The sequence below is a fragment of the Symphalangus syndactylus genome, chromosome 22 (genome assembly GCF_028878055.3).
Source record: "Symphalangus syndactylus isolate Jambi chromosome 22, NHGRI_mSymSyn1-v2.1_pri, whole genome shotgun sequence".
Classification (NCBI taxonomy): domain Eukaryota; kingdom Metazoa; phylum Chordata; class Mammalia; order Primates; family Hylobatidae; genus Symphalangus; species Symphalangus syndactylus.
The window spans coordinates 51,297,540-51,303,539 of record NC_072444.2 but is presented as its reverse complement, the minus strand read 5'-3'; positions in this window follow the sequence as shown (position 1 = coordinate 51,303,539).

Here is a 6,000-nt window from a genome sequence, read left to right as displayed (position 1 = left end):
CCTGTGCTACAGCCCCTGCTCTCCAGCGACAGCACTTTCCTGGCCTTGCCCCCCAGCCCAGGGTTGTCACATCTGACACTAATCTCAGGGTTGTGTGTTTGGCTGGTTAGTCTCCCACCCACTGTGTAACCAATACTCTGCCTCAAAGTCCTTCTGTTTTCAAGACTCCAGTGGTCTTTGTCTCCTGGTTAGATCCTGACTCATACAAACCATACAAGAAATACCCAAACACCCATCTCTTAGCTTTAACAATGATTACCATTCTGCCACATTTGTTTCATCTATTTTTATTTTTGTGGAAAAAAAATCTCAGGCATCATAATGTTGCTAAATGATTTCAGCATGTATCTCTGAAAAATAAGGACATTTTCTTACATAACAGGCATATTTAGTTGTTCACACCCATGTTCACAAATTAACACACCTAACAACATGAGCAAAACTTCCTTATGGCCATCGAATATGCAATCCATATTCAAATTCCCCCAATTGTTCCAAAGATGTCTATTTTACAGTTGGTTTGTTCAAATCAAGATTTAAACAAGGTTCACACATTGCATTTGGTAGATATGTCTCCTGAGCGTCTTTTAATCTTAAGCAGTCCTCCCCACTAGACAATCACACGCAGACACACACACACACACACACACACACACACACATACAGTCGCACTGGCACACCCTGCTCATGCCCACTTCTCACAGTACCCTTTGTAAAAACTATCCTGTCAGTTTTGGTCCACAGCCCTTCTCTCACAGGGCACACACCCTCTCCTCCCTTCTCTGGACCCCTAGAGACTCCAAGTCACTGAGCCACAGCTTGGTACTGACTCTTTTATTTTTTTCTACATTTCTTTGTTTTGTTTTCCTCATAGTAGGTAAAGCCACACAGAGGCAAGAACTAAGTTTCATAATGACCTTAACATCAAAGAAAACTTAAAGGTTACCTATTCTGAGACTTGATTTTTCTTTTTTATTGTTTTACAATTTTCATAAATAATATGTCATCACTCATCTTATGGATAAAAAAACTGAGGCCCAGGGAAGCTAAGTAATTTGTCTAAGAATGCATAGCAAGTTGGCATCAGAACAGGCATCCACTTTGGGTGGATTTTCCACTGTACCATGCGTGTCTCTTTCCATTTTTCTATTGCACCCACCATTGTGTTATGACATGCAGACAAGGGTTCTCACTAAGTGCCTGTTGCCTGACAGATTGTGGCTCTGAGGTCAGTGCAGTCATGGCCATTTAGAGATGGTAACTGAAAGTTAATAACTGGTGGTTCCTGCCTAAAAATCCCACCACATACTACAATCCCTTTAAATTTTCAAGAAATATTTGATCCATTAGGGATATCAGAAGCCTTTGGTGAGCCAGACATGGTGGCTCATGCCTGTAATCCCAACACTTTGGGAGGCCAAGAGGGAAGGATCACTTGAGCCTAGGAGTCCAAGACCAGCCTGGGCAACATAGTGAGACCCTATATCTACAAAAAATAAAATGAAATAAAAATATTAGGCTGGGCGCGGTGGCTTATGCCTGTAATCCCAGCACTTTGGGAGGCTGAGACGGGTGGATCACGAGGTCAGGAGATTGAGACCATTCTGGCTGGCTAACATGGTAAAACCCTGTCTCTACTAAAATATAAAAAAATTAGCCAGGCGTAGCGGTGGGCGCCTTTAGTCCCAGCTACTCGGGAGGCTGAGGCAGGAGAATGGCATGAACCCGGGAGGCGGAGCTTGCAGTGAGCCGAGATCGCACCACTGCACTCCAGCCTGGGTGACTGAGCCAGACTCTGTCTCAAAAAAAAAAAAAAAAATTAAAAAGGAGGTTTTGGTCATGGTTGATAGAGTCATCCAGCTAATCTTAGGGAAAGCAGACCCAAAAGAAAAATGTCAAAATGTATGCACTTGTAAACCCATAGAGATGGAGAGCAGATTTGTGGTCGCCAGGGACTGGGGAAAGGGGAAATGGGGAGTAACTGATTAATGGGTGCAGAGTTTTCTTTGCGGGTGATTAAAATGTTTTGTAACTAGATAGAAGTGGTGGTTGCACAACATTGTGAAGATACTAAATGCCACTGAATTTTGACTTTAAGATGATTAATTTTATTTGATGTGGATTTCACCCTAATAAAAATAAACTGGTTAGAATGTCCCAACTCAGCTCTGCTAGACCCAGCCACACTCCAGCCTTGCCATCCCCTCAGACTGTGTAAGCAGAAGATGAGATTCCAGGGAGAAATTCCCTGGAGTTTATAGGAGCAGTGTATTGGGCAGTATTTTGGCTCTCCCCTCCCCAGTCAAGGGAGGCACTGCAAGAGAATTCCAGATTGTGGATGCCCGTAAGAAGCACATTTGGGCATCCACAGGGCAGGATGGAGGAGTCTGCAGTGGAGCAGCTCGCATGCCCAAGCCCTACCTGCGAGTTTCGTGGGGCAGCAAGTTTCCTGGCCTGTCTACCAGCATTGCCCCCAGGAGCCCACCCCGGACAGAGGGACTCCAACTGTCAGAGGGAGAGGCTGAGGGAGGGACCAAAAGTCATCCCCCTTGGGAGATGGCACTTGGACACCTGCCATCTTTTTTTTTTTTTTTTTTTTTGAGACAGAGTCTTGCTGTGTCGCCCAGGCTGGAGTGCAGTGGTGTGATCTCGGCTCACTGCAAGCTCCGCCTCCTGGGTTCACGCCATTCTCTTGCCTCAGCCTCCCGAGTAGCTGGGACTATAGGCGCCCACCACCACCCCCAGCTAATTTTTTTGTATTCTTAGTAGAGACGGGGTTTCACTTTGCTGGCCAGGATGGTCTCGATCTCCTGACCTCGTGATCCCCCTGCTTCCGCCTCCCAAAGTGCTGGGGTTACAGGCGTGAGCCATCACGCCCGGCCCAACACCTGCCATCTTGAGAACAGCAGTAGAGAACCCACAAAACCTGCAAAGAAGAGGCTACAATCAAATGCACTCCCTCCTCTTGCCCAAGTCCCCAAGCACGGGAAGAGAGAGGGATCAAAAGAGGGAGGAGAGGGATGAAGACCGACCACCCCACCCTCACAACAGGTGCCTGGCTCGAGGCAGACTGGTCTGAGGGAAGCACAGGCAGTGGATATAATATCAGATTCAAGATTCGAGGCTTTGAAAAGAAAGTGGACTGGACCGTAGGGGTTTTTTAATACCTAAAAACAACCAAAAAGCTATGGAATTATGAAAAGGAGATTTGGTATAAATCTCTAAAAAGATCTTGAGAAAAAATAGAATCATTTCATGTTTGTGCCCCACGGAGTTCAAACAGTTAAGTAAATTGTTTAATCTCTATTTTCTCATCTGTAAAATGAGGCTAATAATGCCTTCTTGCTGGGTATTGGGAATTTCAGTGCAGTAATATTCACAAAGCCCCTGGCACATAGGCAGTCAATAAAATGAGGAATAGAACTGCAGCCTTCAGAAAGCAGAAAACACTTCAGGGCAGAACACGCAAGTCCTGGGGGGCTGACACTCCCAAACAAAGGCTCTGTTTTTCACATCGCCTGGGGCTTGAAATGCTGATAGGCTTCTCCCCTCTGAGGCCGTCTTCCTTCCCTAACTAAAAGCCACCTTTGTCATTGCCCAAGAAGACCAAGTATGACTCAAGCCGTACTGAACACAGCAAGACCTGGGACACCCAAGGAAGCTCGACAAGGCGCTGGGGAAAAGCAAACTGAGGACTCTTGGCAGTTACCTGATGACTCCAGGCCTTTCCAGAAGTCACCAGAACAGGCTCCCTGAGATGACGGTCCTGGGGTGGGGAAGGAGCAAGTTACACCAGATGACCTGGAACACAAATACCCTGTTAGCCTGGCACCCACTGGCAGCTGTCACTGGACCCCTGATGGGAGAGTTTCTCCCAAAAGTTATGGGCTGGCAGCTCTGGCAGTAGAATTTCCATGTACATGGTCCTGAGGACCGAGACAGGTCCAGAGCCTGGGGGTTGAGAACAAGAAAAAGGTGAAGCAGCCGCGCTCCAGGGCAGCAAAGAGACCTGGATTTGTGTGAGGTGCTGGAGTTAAGGCACCCCTTGATGCGGCTTCCTAGATATGTGATGTGGCCTGGGGCTGGGGCTTTGGCCTGTTTCTTTATCTGTAAAAATGGAGATAGCACCTCACTTTGATAGGTGGATTGTTGCTCTCAATTCTGTACTCTCTCCTGCCCCTTGGTTCTGCGGTGCCCAACAGTAGCAGAGTATATTTCACCCCCATGGACACTGGGGCTTGGTGATTGTGATGAGTTGACTTGTGTCCCCTCTAATTTATATGTTGAAGCCTGAACCCCCAGTATCTCAAAATGGGGCTGTATTTGGAGGTAAGGCCTTTAAGGATGATTAAGTTAAAATGAGGTCATTTGAGTGGACCCTAATCCAATGTGACTGGTGTCCTTATAAGAGGAAATTTGGATACACAGAGACACCAGGGATGCATGGGCTCAGAGAAAAGGCCACATGAAGGCACGGCAAGAAGGCGGCATCCACAAGCCAAGAAGAGGGGCCTCAGGAGAAACCAACCCTGCCAACACCTTGACCTTTGACTTCCAACCTCCACAACTGTGAGAAAGAAATGTCTATTGCTTAAGCCACCCAGTCCATGGTACTTTGTTAGGGCAGCCTGACACTGAAAGTTGGTCTGCTTTTTATTACCAGCATGCATGCACCAGCAATTCTAAACAATGCCAGTGACAAAATGTTCCTTCCTGCAGCCTGGACTGCTCCCACCACTCCCATCCTTAGAACCTCACTGACTGGCATGACTCTTGTTAAGACTGTAATAAAAAGATTATTATTGGTATCAGCGAGAAAGCAAGGGTTAGCTTGTTGAGCAGGGGGTAAATCTCATAAGGATATGTGCATTAAGTCAGCATTTACATAGTCTAAGAACACACAAAACAATGCTATATATTATGTAGGTACATACACACATAAAGCATGAAGATTTGCCTGGAAATATTAGACACCAAACTTATGATAATGGTTTTCTTTTTTTTGAGACAGAGTTTCGTTCTTGTTGCCCAGGCTGGAGTGCAATGGTGCAATCTCAGCTCACTGCAACCTCCGCCACCTGGGTTCAAGTGATTCTCCTGCCTCAGCCTCCTGAGTAGCTGGGATTACAGGCATGGGCCACCACGCCCGACTAATTTTGTATTTTTAGTAGAGACAGGGTTTCTCCATGTTGGTCAGGCTCGTCTCGAACTCCCGACCTCAAGTGATCTGCCCGCCTCAGCCTCCTAAAGTGCTGGGATTATAGATGTGAGCCTCCGTGCCCGGCCTGATAATGGTTTTCATTGGTGGGGAGAGCTGGAGGGGTAAAAAGAGGTCCATAGATAATAAAGGTGACTTGTCATTTATTAGGCCATTGTGTTATTCATTGTATTCATTGTATCATATTATATTCATTATATTATTCCCCATGAGTTTTTATATGATTTAAATATTTCATTTAAAAACTGTGCACCATTTGGCCTGGCATGATGGCTCAAGCTTATAATCTCAGCACTTTGGGAGCCCGAGGCAGAAGGATCACTCAAGGCCAGGAGTTCCAGACTAGTCTGGGCAGCATAGAGAGACCCCATCTCTTAAAACAAAATTAGCCAAGTGGGATGGCTGGCACTTGCAGTCCCAGCTACTTGAAAGGCAGAGGTGAGAGCCCAGGAGCTTGAATCTGCAGTGAGCCATGATTGTGCCCCTGCACTCCAGCCTGGGCAACAGAGTGAGGCCATGTCTCCAAAAAGCAAAACGAAACATAGCTGTGCATCAGTCAAGGAGCCTGCTCTACCCTCCACAGCAGGGCAGACCCACCACTAGGCTCCATCTCCATTTTCTATGGACTGTCTTCCCGCCTGGCCTGGAGCCATGACCTGGCCCGCCGCTTCAGGGAACAACAGGTAGTTTGGGATGACTGAGCCCAGAAGTGGTAGGGGACGAGACCAAGGATGTGGCTGAACAGATGAGTGATGGCCAAGGCACAGAGGGCCTTGTGTGCC